This window comes from Mchenga conophoros, linkage group LG3 (assembly GCF_057382185.1).
Source record: "Mchenga conophoros isolate Kocher_MC1m ecotype Shallow Benthic linkage group LG3, M_conophoros_male_GT1.1, whole genome shotgun sequence".
NCBI lineage: Eukaryota > Metazoa > Chordata > Actinopteri > Cichliformes > Cichlidae > Mchenga > Mchenga conophoros.
In genome coordinates, this window is record NC_140528.1 from 12,732,709 (window position 1) to 12,748,187 (window position 15,479).

Genomic DNA, 15,479 nt, shown 5'->3' on the forward strand with positions numbered 1-15,479 from the left:
CGAACCGTGAATTTTGTTTGTCGTTGCACCCCTAATATATGTGTGTGTGTGTATTTATACATCAATCCATTTTCTTGCTTATGGAGTTCAGGGCCTGGGACCTACTCCATGTCAGCTTTCAGTGTTTATGAACATGAACATTATGAACTCATGACTCCCTTGGGAAGCCTATGGTTTTTCATAGGCAGGGGATATTTGTTTTATCACAGTTCATTACCAAACAGAGCAGGGTTCTAGTTGATTTGTGGCTTTTAGGATATTATGTACAGGTGTGTAAAAGTGGAGTGAATATAATTACAAACAGCAATGCTAGTGGAGTGATGACAGACAGGGCGGTTGGGGGGTGGTGAACAGTTTGCCAACAGTTCTCCCCTGTAGAGAAGGACATCTGCCATTTCTTTTTCCTTTTAGTCAAACAATTCAGGTAGTGATGAAAGAAAATCAGACTGTGGCAGTGCTTGCAGCAGGTAACGGAGTGATAATGCAGAGTTTTTACTGCAGTGGACAGTCCCTAGTGTGACCATCGCTGGAACCAACCAGCTGATTTACACCATGGCAGCAGTCATCAGTGAAGTTCTTGGCTGCAACATGAACGATCTCAAGTAGCAATGCTACTGAACTTGCTGGAGAACTTTTAGTTCAGGCCACTTGATGAGTTTCACACAGTACTGCATATTATTTTATTAGGTTGGCACAAATGTAGGATTGTGTTTGTGATATCACGATGTGTCTGTTTCCTTTTCATATTACACTAAAGAGATCATCGCCTACAAGCCTCCGTAAACGAACAGCATGTCTATAAAAGCCCATTCATCATCCGGCCCTCCTGCTCAAACACAACCATGTAGCGCTCATCCCTCCACCCGTCTCATTCAGCATCCACACACATGTTGCAGGGAACGGGAAATAGAGTAGAGCAGCAAAGCTTGATTTTCTTTAGGATTGGTTAAACTAAAAGACGTTGACAAGGAATTTTAAGGGTTTTAGGAAGCATAAAACCGAAATCAGTTGTATTGGATACGAGTATAAATGAGTGCTTAGGCTCATGCAAGAAAAAACATCTTAGACAGGATATGACAAAACGTACTGTGATACAATTCTTCATTACTACAGCTCATTGAGTGCTTTTGTAAAAAGTCAAATCTGTGTGCTCCATTAAACCCTGTAGAAGTTGTTTCGAATGCTGACAGTGGACAAACAAAGTTGTCATTTAGCTTAAACATTAACAGTAGAAAAGGCCCGATAGGAATCTAACATCCTTGGAATCAAGCTGTGGGAGTGAGTTTTGAAACCTTTCTGTAGGACTGCTTTAAACTTGCCTTCTTGGTGATGTGTGTCTGATGTCTTGTTTGACTTGAGCAGATTCTTTACGTGCTTTAAGTTTCTAACACATTTGCTTTAACCAGTAATTGAAACTGCTGAGTAGGAAGTACTAAAGTGGGTGTTGAGCATGTTGGGTGTGTCCTTATTACCTGTTTCGATGTTTTCTTTTAATTGAAAGCGTTTCATGAATATGAAATGCTTCTGCGTAATGTTAAACGTTATAAAATATTCTTATGATTTAAACTCTGTATTCATGGCTTATTCTTTCCTGGCCTTTCCTGTAAGCACTTTTATGCTCGGTGGTAAAATATCACAGAACTAGCAGTTTGGCGAGTGTCATACCGCCTGGATTAGTGGCTCAGCTGGTAATTCAGAGATTTATGTAGCTTAGTTTGCTGTGTCATGCTGATTTGGGGAGACTGGACACAGACCTGAGTCATTCTCTTCTGGGTGATCACAGTGGTTACTCTCCTCCCTTCCTCATCTCACCCTGCAAAGAAATCTTTGTTGTTCTGCCTTGACCTCTTCCTCTGTGTTAGTTTGCTGTCCTTTCATTAGCTAGCTTTAGGACTTCTCCTCTCCTCCATGAATGTATCCCCACTAATCCTATTACATGCTTGTCCTTGTCCCACATTTATCAAACATACTTTATAAAATCAAACAGTTAGAAATGACATTCATTACTTCATTATGTAACATGTCCCTGTGATCTAAACAGCCTGTTAGCCCTCGGAGCACATTTAAGTAAATTGAAATAATTGTGCCGATAAATTGGATTTGAAAGCTCTTATTCTAATTTTCTGTTTTGATGATATTTGGGATATGCTGTTTATGTAGAACAGCTAAAACTAGTTCTTTATATTCCCATATAAATGATAAACACACATTATTTACAAAACACTGCCCGGAGGGATTATATTTCACTAAAAACGATCTAATATGCATGTCCCCATAATAATTATTATAATTATAATATATTAAAAACACAAGCTGTATTTTAAAGAACATACATTAAGAAGCAGATTATATTAGATTTATATTTTAAATAAGACAAAAGATTGTATCTCTACAGTTTAAAGATGTAATAAGCTTTGCCCTGCACAGAGTGGATAGTGAAACAAATGGAATCATCATAAATACATTATTTCATATTTATTACTTCCCCCTCCTCATTGCTTTATTATTGTAGCTCTAGTAATAAATAATAATGTAAGGATGCCCATAGTATATACAGTATTCTGAAGAAGGTCTAAAGTGTCACTGTGTGTGCATGTGTGTGTTTTATGTATATGGATTATTTTAAATTATTACTCATGATATAACATTGTGCAGACATGCCTGGTAAGGACATGAGGAGGAAACAGCAGGAGCTGTGTGAGGCTACTAAAGGCAGGGCTATAACATTTTGCTGTCATCATTTTATTATAGATTAAGTGCAAGAGTTGTTAGGTGTGGATAATTAGATTATAGTTTATTGCAATAGCAAGTTGTGCCTTGTTCTCACATAGACAGCAAGTGCAGAGTGATATATGAAATGATGGGATGGAAGGAAGAAGAGAAGCAAAGAGTGATTCACAGGCAGAGCCTAAATTATTTCTCACAGTTTTTTGTTGCCTTATGGTTCCAAGCGCTGTCACCAATCTTTGCATTTAGTTATTATCTCATGACACTTGTTTAATCAGCTACCATCTCTCCTGTGGACTTTTTACTGTCTACAGTCTCAGATCAACACAGCACTGCCCTTCCCATATTAGATTCTTGATGAATGTGTGTTGTTGTTATTCAGCATGGTTCAATGTGCCCCTTTTTAACTTTGAGCACCCGCCCCTTTAAACCTCTCTGCACGTCCCTGGGTCCACTGATGATGCCATAGCCCTGACACTACATACTGCCCTGTCACACCTGGAGAAGAGAGACATGTATGTGAGAATGCTGTTTGTAGATTACAGCTCAGCATTCAATACCATCGTTCCCTCGAAGCTGGACAGGAAACTGCAGGATCTAGGACTGAGCAGCTCCCTCTGCAGCTGGATCCTTAGCTTCCTGTCTGACAGACGCCAGGTGGTCAGACTGGGCAGCATCACCTCATCCCCCATCACACTGAACACTGGTGCTCCACAGGGGTGTGTACTGAGCCCTCTCCTGTACTCACTCTACACCTACGACTGCACGGCCACTAACAACTCCAACATCATTGTGAAGTTTGCGGACGACACTACAGTGGTGGGTCTTATCACCAACGGTGATGAGACGGCTTACAGGGAGGAGGTCAGCGCCCTGACCCACTGGTGTCAAGACAACCATCTCACCCTCAACGTTGCAAAGACAAAGGAGTTGATAGTGGACTTCCGGAGGTGCAGAGAAGTACACACCCCCATCACCATCAACGGCGCTGCTGTGGAGAGAGTGAGCAGCTTCCGGTTCCTTGGTGTACATCTGGCTGAGGATCTTACATGGTCAGTACACACAAACAAAACAGTGAAGAAGGCGCAGCAGCGCCTCTTCTTTCTCAGGAGACTGAAAAGATTCGGCATGAGCCCCCGCATCCTCAGGACCTTCTATCACTGTGCCATTGAGAGCATCCTCACTGGATGCATCACCACCTGGTATGGCAACAGCACCGCCTACAACTGCAAAGCTCTCCAGCGAGTAGTGCGGTGCTCTGAACGGATAATTGGAGGTGAGCTTCCCTCCCTCCAAGACATCTACAGGAAGCGCTGCCTGAGGAAAGCGGGGAGGATCATCAAGGACTCCAGTCACCCCAGCCATAAACTGTTCAGACTGCTTCCATCAGGAAGGAGGTTCTGCAGCATCCGGTCCCGTACCAGCAGACTGAGAGACAGCTTCTTCCACCAGGCCATCAGACTGCTGAACACGTCATAGACACCTCAGCTTCACTACTGGAACTTTAACATTATGCACTCCACACTGTATATAAATGCCACTTGTTTTGCACATATTCAACTCTGTATATTTTATATATTTATATATTTATATATTATTTTTTTACTATTTAATTTGTAAAAATGTGTATACACACACACACACACACACACACACATAGGATAATATTTAGTATACACATCCAGAAATGCATACACTATTATATATTGTACATATATTTATTAGTTTCAGGTTGGCCATTCTTGTATTTTGCTCGTTTGTGTTGTTGTGTTTGCACATCTCTGTTGCTTGTGGGGCTCGCACACAAGAATTTCACTCGCATGTGCTGTGCCAGTGTGCCTGCACATGTGATGTGACAATAAAAAAGTGATTTGATTATATAACAGCATGTTGACTTTGGATCTGGTGTGCAGTGCCACCTTAAAAGATGAGGAAACTAAGAGATTACAAAAAAAGAAGTGGAGGAGTTAAAGAGCTGCAGCAGATTAACAGTTTCTGACAGTCATGTGTTAGAAATAGGACGATTAGATGAGCTGAGGGATCCATCTACTGCTCAGTGAAGCCTCATCAGAAACAGTCTCAGTGGAAGGATGGCTCTATTGTTAAGGAAGGACACAGGCAGAAAGACTGGCGTCTGTCACACAGGAACTGGACTGAAAATCAGCTGCACATATTCATCAGGATGTGCAAACATATTATAGGTGTGGAATTCAGGACAGTACCATCAGAAGTTGATCCACTGTGCAAATGTCTGATTGGCAGTGGCTTCATTTTTCACTATGAACAAACTGCTAATGCAGCATCACAGGACGTCAGCCATGGATTGGCCTCCCCAGACCTCAACATTACTGAAACATCTTAACAGAGGATGGAAACAAAGGGAACCAACATCCAAGAAAAGAGCTGCTGCTGAAAACTTCCTCACAGAAAACACAAACGAGCTCGACTAAGAGACTCCAGGCTGTGCTGAATTATAAAGGTGGACTGACCTCCAGGGTCCTTAGTATCATATAAGCTCAGTTTGTGTCTTATATACTTTCCATTTATATAACAAAATATATAGAAAGGAGGGTGGTTTAAGATGTCTGTAGAGTTTTATTCATTATCTTTAGACAAAGAAAGAAAGCACCATCCATTCGTCTCCAGTCTGTATGAAAAACAGGGGAAAGGTCAAATTAAACCTTTGAAATTCCTTTCACAATAAATCCATAAATAAACAAAATCAAACACAGAAAAGTGTTTAAACCCACTTTTCCATAAAGCTGTCAATAGGAAATGTTCCAGTAAACATGTCTGTGTTTCTGCTGTTTTCCTTTCATGCGTCCACAGCTGACAGGTAACCCTATTGGAGTCGCCATAGTGACGGGTGGCGTCTCAGCTTCAGCGTGTTGATGGGCACAGCCATGGTTACCACAGCTGGAGTTGGTGTACGGCGAGCTGTGAGAGGACAGAGATGGAGAACGCACATTTAACTCTTTAACAGGAGATACGTTACGACTAACAGACGACTGCTGTCTACATGATGTCTTTGCAGCCCTTATGCTACATGTTACACAACTTTTCTTCATGCCAACAAGACTGAGGTGCCACATAGTCGACACATACAGCTGATTATGATGCATGTTTTACTATTGCTATGTTCACATCATCTGCTTGGCTTTATTACTGAAAGCCTGGAGATCCTCTGACGTGTGCATGGCTGATGTGAAGTATGATTAGTCCTACATGACATCAACAACAGAGGCAATGAAAGCTTTGTTGTTAACAGGTTGTAGGTAAAGTCAAATGTCTACTTCTACACTTGTGTTGGGTAAAGTTCTTCTCACTGCAGCAGATTTATATCTGTGCTTTCACAGGGCGTGATGTGGAGCTCAGCGCTGAGGTGCAGGTCTCCTTGGAGACGGCATCCTGGCTGAAATATTATCATGCTTCCAAAACATTTCAGCTTTTATTTTGAAAGAAACAAGACTTGAAAACGAATCCCCTTCTTCCTCTTTGTCTTTGTTTTCAGAGGAGTGTCACCTGGACAAACTCAGGGCTGTTCTAGAGCCTTTCTTATTATTTGACTCCATAGAAATAAAACTGAATGGAATCAAACAAAAACTCCCAAACAGCTAAAACACTTTGCTTTATTCTCTTTTTTAACAAATACGTTGAAGTCCATCCACAACAACACAGCTGAGATCTCCTTTGTAATCAAGTGTTTACATCCTTTGTACAGATCTGCATACAAAACAATCATTTACGTCCCACAGAAGTCTAGTTACACGTAACTATACAAGAACTGGTGAATGACAGAAACATGAGACACATGATCACAGGTGATAACAAAAAGAGAAAGAATTCATGTGTTAGTGATGTTTTTCAGCCCTGATGGCTCATGTTGGAGAAACAAGCTGAGGTACGTGGAAAGTTCACACACACAAGTGGGCGTGAGCGCACACACAGAGAGAAACACAACTGAAGCATCTGTTTGCTGTTTCTGCTTTCATCATCTCTGCTGCTGTGTCAGGCTGGGGTCTCTCAGTGACGTGGTTGAGGTGAAGTATGACGAGTATCCCTGATTCAGTCCATCGAGACAAAGGGCAAAGAAAGCTGTTGTTAACAAACTCTATGGTGATGTGGCATTTAGCTCTGACTCTACGCTCTGCTGAATCCTTTGAACCTGCTGATCAGTAAAGCTCTACGTGCTGCAGCAGATTGACCTCATCTGTGTTCACAGGTGTGGACCTCAGCGCTGAGGTGCAGGAGACTTTCATTCAGTTCTCCCTGCAAACAGCATCCAGCCTGGAAATACTGTCATCTTTCCCACAAATGCTGCTCTTATCTCAGAGAAGAAGTCTGATGTAAATAACTGCAATCAACATAACTGCAATCAATAATGCCAACATGATGACTGTTCATAGCTCCTGCTTTGAAATACTGAACTTAAACATTGACCTGATGAAAGATCACAATTCACAGTGGCCCACTGTCAGAATCATTCTGAATATAAACTCATCGAGTTAATCTGAACCTTTCTCAAATGTGCTGTGAATAAATGCTGCTGCAAGCCACTGTGGGAAAGCTGTGTTATTATCATGGAAACATCTGTGACACATTCACAGAGGACGAGGACACAAAGGGACGACACGCAGAGGCTGTGTTAAAGTCAAAAATCCAAATCTTTAGTCCTAAACAGGCAGTGGTTACAAACAGGAAGACGAGCAGTCCATTAAACAGTCTACAGGGTCAAACATACAGAGAATTCAAACAGCTATTAAAAACAAATAACTGGACACTGAAAAACTTCAGTGATGTGTGAGGCACCAAAGGGAAGCAGCTGAGTATATTCAATGAATTATCTTCAAATACAAAGACAGAAACTCCTACAGGCAGCATGCAAACTGAGCAGGATACACAAAGATCAGAGATTACAAAATAAATCAGAAAAGGATTTCAAACTTACTGAGAGAAAGGCCTCTGTTACAAATCTGTCTAATAGAAAAACATGCTGTACAGATACAATACGCTCAGTGTTCATGGTCATTTAAAAACTGGCTCTACCTGAACCACTTCAATATTTTATGAAGTCACTGAGTCGACCATTTCTACAGTTTGTTTCCTTCATTGCAGTTAGAGTGCGGCTGGTAAGGATGAAAACACACACAGAGCGTAAATTGTCTTTGTTAGTAACAAACGTCAGCAAAGAAAAGACAAAACACACAAACACTCTCATGATATTCATGAATCATTAGAAAGCATCCAAACATTCTGCTCGTGGACTTTTACAGTCTTATTTGCACTCGCTCATCTTCATAATCATCCTGATCAATACATGACAGGGGAGGCTTTGAGGTAGGCGGGGCTCTCTGCTGATGTCAGCATGAAAGGCAGGACCAGCGTCTGCCACATGTTGGTGAAACATCACAGTACACTGGCGTGGTTTCCTTTCCAGATGTTGGACGTTTGACACTTCAACGTTGAGGCCAACAAGAAGACACAGTTTTGGGTCGGGTTGCTGCAGGGTTTCTAACTGAGCAAAAGCAGAAGCACACAGACCAACAGGGATCAGATGCTGAGTGTTAGAGGAACATCTGTGCTGATCACTGAATGCTGCTGTGGTCTCTTGTTGAAGTTGGCTGGTGGGACAGTCTAATAGTGATATCCTGCCCATCGGAGGAACACTTTTAAAAACACATGCAATACTTTGTTTGTATTACAGTCACAGTTTATCTTATTTTTGTCCTTTAAAAGTGTTGCTGTACTATAAAGTCCTATAATTTGAGGCTAAAATGGCTCAGAGAGTCTCTCTCTCAGAGGATCTCCTTTGAAAGTGGAGACGGCTTTATCCGCTGATCCACGTCACTTTACCTGGATGTTTTCTTTGAAGCTGGATGAAGACTCCTCTCCCTCACTCCTGCTGCAGCTGTGTGGTCCAGTTGGCCTCTGAGGTCACAGTCAACATCTGTAGCAGAAGAGGGGAAATAAAAGTCCAGGTTACCAAAACTGGGAGCTTTTCCAAAATAGAGCGTAACTGGACTTTTTCAGCCTTACAGGCAGATAGTCGTCTGAAGCTGCAGCTTTTTCTTTTTAGCTTTTTCCAATCTCTGCTCTCGGCTTTCTTTGAGAACATGTCTGCTTTCTTGGCATGGGTCTGTCTGCTGTTGGTGAAGAGACTAAATCCACATACTCGCTACTAAGATCTCCTCAAGTAGTCTCAACCAGATTACAGTTTAAGAGTAAATGTCTCCTGAGAGTTTCACCTTGGGGAGATGCTGTCTCGCTAACATGCAATCATGAGCATTAATCTATGAGGTGAAAAAGTCATTTTAAAAGCTCCAGCCACAAGTTTTATTTCATCTGTGTTTTGGTCAGAGTCCCATCAGACCTCCAGAATGGTGTCAGAGTGTTTTCTATCCACGTGATGAGCACAGGCCTCAGGTCCAGACCTCCACGGGCACCATAGCCTCTTTGGAGCTAATAGGTGCAAGAAGGTTTTGTTGGGATAGGAACTGAAGAGGAAACTGACGAGGAAGGCAAGGATCTTCTTCAGCTCCTCCGAGCCGGGACCTCTTTGTGTAGGCCAGCATTGGCCAGGTAGCCCTCCAGCATCGCTGGATGGCCGACAGTGGAAAACCTAGAGGAGTAGGAGAGAAACAGCAGCTTGGAGCATGTCTTTATACTGTTTAGTTTTTAGAGCCACAGACTTTCTTTTAATGTCATTGTTCAGGATCTATGACTGATTATGTATTTATTGTATTCCTCCATGACTGTGTGACAGCAAGTGGAAAAAACCAGCTTCACCTTTGTTGATATGCTTGTAATTTTAATATTGATTAAATGGCCCATGAAATAATAGAAAGCTCATATATGAAAATGTATTTTAAGAAATAAAATGTTAATCTGAGTACAAAGGAGTACACTCACCTTCTGGTAGATGGAGGTGTAGCGAGCGCTGGTGAACATCCAGGCCTCCTTCCGGCATGATGGCGCCTGTGTTTGGCTTCGCCGCTGCCGGGTGTAGTTGGTCTCGCTCTATTGTCGTGTTTTTTCTTTCTACTCTGCTGTTTTTTAACTGTTTTAATGATGTACTGGCTACCTTGGTCTACGATCGTCTGACGCTGTTATCCATCCGTTCGTCAATGACGGCCAAAGATGTTTTTTCTCCTTCCTTTTGTGGGACTTTCCATTCTCCACACTTTTCTCCGCACTCCTTTGGTACCTTCCACCCTCTGCCTGTGACTGGATCTTCGGCCAGCGCTTTCAGCGTTCCCCGTAGACTACGGAGAAGAAGAGGAAAGAGATCGGGCATCCAGGTGAAGCTTAGGCTCCTCTGGCGGCGGGGACGAATTGGAAAGCGATGTCGGGCGTTTTCCGTTGCCTACGCACATGACAGCTATATGGAGAGGAATCTGTCTCCCAAGGCCCTACTTGGATATAGGAGGCCCGGCTTTCCAAGGCCGTGTTATCTCAGAAGGGTTCATCCAGACTCTCCTGCCGACTGGCTTTTCATCCCCTCGGTGAGTGGAATATATGAACGTGAAGGGTCTGATCCCGAGAATTTACGCCCTTTAATTCGAGAAACTCTAGCTTCTTCCAACAACAATGTTTTCACACCGCTGTCTATGGCGCTCTTTAATGCCCGATCTTTGACGAATAAATCGTTTGTGCTTAACGATTTTATTGTTTCTAAAAATCTGGACTTCCTGTTTTTGACTGAGACCTGGCAACGGGGGTCGGATTATTCGTCTACTATTGAAATGTGCCCAAATGGCTTCTCTGTCATTAGCCAGCCTCGAGGATCTGGTCGTGGAGGAGGCCTCGCGGTGGCATATCGGAGCCGTTTTAACTGCCGTTCAGTGAAAGTTGGACACTTTCTGTCTTTTGAACTGCAGCTCATCAAAATTGGAAAGAAGGATCCTTTTTACTGTGCGTTGGTCTATCGCCCTCCTGGCCCAAACAGCTCGTTTTTAGCCGAGTTTAGTGATTTTCTGTCCTCTACTATGAGGTTGTCTAAATTGCTTCTTGTGGGAGATTTTAATATACATATTGATGATGAGTCCGACCGCTTTGCTAGGAGTTTTACCAGTATCATGGACTCTTTTCATTTTATCCAACATGTATCTGGCCCCACACATAACAAAGGCCATACACTGGACCTTGTTTTTTCTTTGGGTCTGAATATTGATTATATCTGTTCTAAGGACATTTTTATTTCTGACCATTATTGTGTCTTTTTTAATATGTCTTTTTATGAGCCTATGTCTCCTGTTCATCGGACAGTTATTTCCCGCACTTTAGACTCCTCCACAGCACAGAAGTTCTCTGATGTTTTTAATTTAACATTATCCCCACAAAACGATGTTGATTTTTCTATAGATCTATTCAATTATCATTGTCTTTCGATCTTAGATGAAATCTGTCCGATTAAAATGAGACCTGTGCCTGTTTCCAAGTCTGTACCCTGGTTAAATGACAACATTCGTCTTATAAAACGTAATTGTCGTAAAACTGAGCGGTTATGGAGGAAAACTCACTTAAATGTTCATCTCCTCTATTTAAAGGATCTTTTAGCCTCCTTTAACAATGCTATTAGAGTTGCGAGGGCTGCTTACTTTTCTCAGTTGGTTGCAAGGAGCAGAGGTAATCCTAAAGTTTTATTTGATACTATTACTAATATTATTACTCCTGCTCCACCTGCTGCTATTATTTCTTCTGTTGAAGATTGTGAAACTTTTCTTGCTTTCTTTTTAGAAAAAATTAGCAACATAAGGAAAAACCTGTCTTTTTCAGCGTCTGCGCTGTCTGTTCCCACGCCAGCTCGGCCTGTTGTTTTAGAAGGTTTTTCACCTGTCTCACTACCAGAGCTGGGAAAAATAGTTAGTGCAACAAAATTATCCTCTTGCTCTCTTGATTTTTTACCTGCATCATTATTTAAAAATGTCTTTTACTCTACTGGTCCCTGTATTCTTACTATAATTAATACCTCCTTGGCCTCGGGCATAGTCCCTGCCTATTTTAAAACTGCTGTTATACATCCCTTGTTAAAAAAGCCTATGCTGGACCCATCTCTCCCTAGCAATTATAGACCGATCTCAAAAATTCCGTTAATTGCTAAGATTCTAGAGAAGATCGTGGCTAAGCAGCTTACAGCAGTTTTAGATAATTATAGTATTTTCGACAAATTTCAATCTGGCTTTCGTAAAGTTCATTCCACTGAAACAGCCCTTCTTAGAGTTTCTAATGACATTTTGTTACAAAGCGATGCAGGTAAATGTTCTGTTCTCTTAATGTTGGATCTTACGTCGGCCTTTGATACTGTTGACCACTATATTTTACTTAACAGGCTGAAACACTGGGTTGGTGTCTCTGGGACTGCATTGAAATGGTTCTCCTCGTATCTCTCTGAACGATATTCTTCTGTGGCAGTTTCTAAGTATAGATCATCTTCTGCGTCCCTGTCTTTTGGTGTGCCACAAGGCTCTGTGCTAGGGCCATTACTGTTTTTAGTTTATTTACTCCCTCTCCAGCACATTCTGAGCCCTTTTGAGGATATTTGTTACCATTGTTATGCGGACGATATCCAACTCTATATATCTTTTAAACCGGAAGAGGCTTCTAAGCTGCGGCTTTTAAATGTGTGCTTGGAAACCATTAAAGGCTGGATGGCTGAAAACTTCCTCCAACTAAATGAAAGTAAAACCGAAGTCCTCTTATGTGCCCCAGATAGACATATACCCAGTATAATAAATGCTCTTGGTCCTCTTTCAACGTTTGTAAAACCATCTGTCAGGAACTTAGGGATTATCCTTGATCCTGCTCTTACGTTAGATAGTCATGTTAAATCTCTTGTTCGGTCTTGCTTTTATCATTTAAGAAATATTTCTAAATTGAGCTCTATTATATCCTATACCGAACTGGAGATTGTTATTCATGCTTTTATCTCTTCACGACTGGACTATTGCAATTCCCTGTTTACTTGTTTAAATAAAGGTTCTTTGGAGCGTCTGCAGATCGTTCAGAATGCTGCAGCAAGACTTTTGACGAAAGCTTCTAAATTTTCACATATAACACCGTTGCTCATGCAGTTACATTGGCTTCCTGTTGAATTTAGAGTCCAGTTTAAGATTTTGGTTTTAACTTTCAAGGCTCTTCAACAACAAGCACCACCATATATCATTGAACTTTTACAGCCCTATGCCCCTAGTAGGTCTCTGAGGTCGAGTAGTCAGGGCCTACTTGTCATTCAGTATACGAGACTGAAAACTAGGGGTGATAGAGCTTTTGCTACTGTGGCCGCCAGACTGTGGAATTCTCTTCCTCAGGACTTACGATCCGCTGATTCATTGATTACTTTTAAAAAACAGCTAAAAACACATCTTTTTAAAACTGCCTTTTGCTAACTTTGTTTGTATTTTTGTCTTTTTAATCTGTTATATCTTGTAAAGCACTTTGTGATCTCTATCTAGAAATGTGCTATATAAATAAAATTTTACTTACTTACTTACTTACTCCTCGTAGAACTGATCACTGATTGGATCCAAAACATCGATGGAGGATCTGTGTAAGCGCTGAGGATCGTCCTGATGGACAGAACAGAAGGAGAGTGAGACAAGTGAAGATATACTAAACAACACTGTGACATGAACTGAGCCACACACAGTTTGATTCACAGGTGATTCACACATTATTTGACCACGAGCAATCTTTTCTGGTTTGACGCCGTCTTTGTAGCCAGAAACCAGCTCTCTCCTCGGCTTCCTCCACTACACGCTTCCCCCACGCCAGTCTCCTCCGTCACTATAAAGGGGAGAGTCATGAGCTCCATCACCCTCACCTGTGCCGTCCAACGTCCCGCCACCAGCCTCCACTGCAGCAGGCCAGAGACCACACCCCTGCCACAATAAGTAAAAGTATATCCTTGCTGTACCCTTAATGCTAAATGTGCTAAATTAACCGCTGCCTTTGCCCCTTTGGGATTATTCTTATGTCACTGGGATGTTGACCTTTGACCTTCACATTAGAGAGATGGGCAGACATAATTAGTGTATGAGTTTTAAAGTAACAGGTAATAAAGAGAGTGTAGCAAATGTAGTCAGGTTTATTACTCTGTATCACACATGAGTGCCCGAGGGAGGCGGGGCTGACTGGGGAGACACAGGAAACAGAGAGACAGGGCTGACTCGACATGAAACGATGAAACGTGGGACACGGGAACAGAAACTAAACACAGGCTGAAATGAACACTGAGGGAGGGAGAACTAAGATTACTGAGAGCCTGATAAATAAGAAGAACAAAAACCAAGAAAAACAAGAGTCAAAGAAAAGCAAAAACACAAAGCATTGGGCCAGGACCCACTGCTGTGACATTTATATGCGATAAAAACATTAAAAACTGCTCACATGTTGAAATCTTTCTACGTATACTTTAGGTTCAGCTCTCCAGCCTGGCATTTGGTTAAGCATGATTCAAACATTTGATTTTGTTTAACTGGTTTTAATTATAGTTACTTTTTGTGAACATTTGTTGCAGCATTTAAAAATACATCATTTATTTTCAAACTTTTATTTGATTTAGAGCATCATATTTGACCAACGTAAATGTTTTAATTTCATATAAAATAACTGAAACAGTGAACTAAATATCTGAAATCTTTCCTTCCTTAAAAGTTATAATCCTACTTAAGTTATAGTGCAAACGCTTAAGAAACAAATATACTTGATGCTAATTAATTAATATTTCCCTTTGATGTTGCAACTATGCGGTCTCTTCTGTCTTTAAACAAAATAATATTTTCCAGTTACAGAAATCATAAAGTCCAAACTAAAGTGCTACTGTTGCTATATGCATTTTATATAAATCATGGATGATGGTCCTGACATGAAGGAAGAGAAAGTTACAGGTTGCATCCTTTGACTTTGTCTCCGTGCCTTTGGGCGATTTTCAGAAGGACAGATATTTCTGTTCAATTCTTAAATCAATTTTTTCAAACACAAACACTATTTTAAAGCTTCTAGAGAGTAAAATATTAATGATAATTATAATAACAATAATAAAAACAAAAGCTCTCAGATCCATCAAACCAAGCAGCAGAAAGAACAATAACTGAAGAGAAAACTTTAACCTTGTAGACTTCATTATGTTCCAGCTGCTCTACAGACGCTGTGACCTCGAACTTAAGCAGGTCGTAAAGTATGTGCAGCTCAATAACTTCATAATCAGACCCTGTGGTATTTAGGCAGCAGAACAACTAAGAATAACAACTACAAATAATGTTTTTAGGTTTCTGTTGTACTGCAAGGTTCTGTACAGGAGAACCAAACCAAGAGCAAATATTACGTCTCATTTACACCTGAGCACGAAGAGCCATCAACATTTAGCAAATTGAATCATCTTTGTTTAGATGCAAGAAGAATCATATAGAAATAGAAATCCAGAGCAAAGATATCCTCTAATTCAGCGTAGCACATGTGCAGCTGCTGCGATTCACGTAAGCATTCGGCTCGTTGCTGTTGCAGATTTTTCTCTCGCTGTTCTGGCTCACAGCGCTGCAAACACAAAAATAAATATCCCCAAAGGTGTGAAAGGGAGCTAATTAGTAAGAGTATTGTTACTCTCCGCAGGAGTAGTCCAGCAGTAGAAATCAGTCCAATAACAAGGTGTGTAACATCTAGCAGGGTGACAGAAAAACCCAGGGTAACTTCTAAGGACCTCAACGTCTCTCTCACATTGTGTTTTTTAAACATGCTTCCATTTGTCACTTCAGTCT

At 41.2% G+C, this 15,479-nt stretch overlaps 1 protein-coding gene across 1 annotated transcript in view; it reads right to left on the reverse strand.

Annotated features, from left to right (window-relative positions):
- LOC146577283 (protein NLRC3-like) overlaps window positions 1-15,479 on the reverse strand; it is a 682,649-nt gene that overhangs the window by 476,423 nt on the left and 190,747 nt on the right. The window lies entirely within an intron of this gene.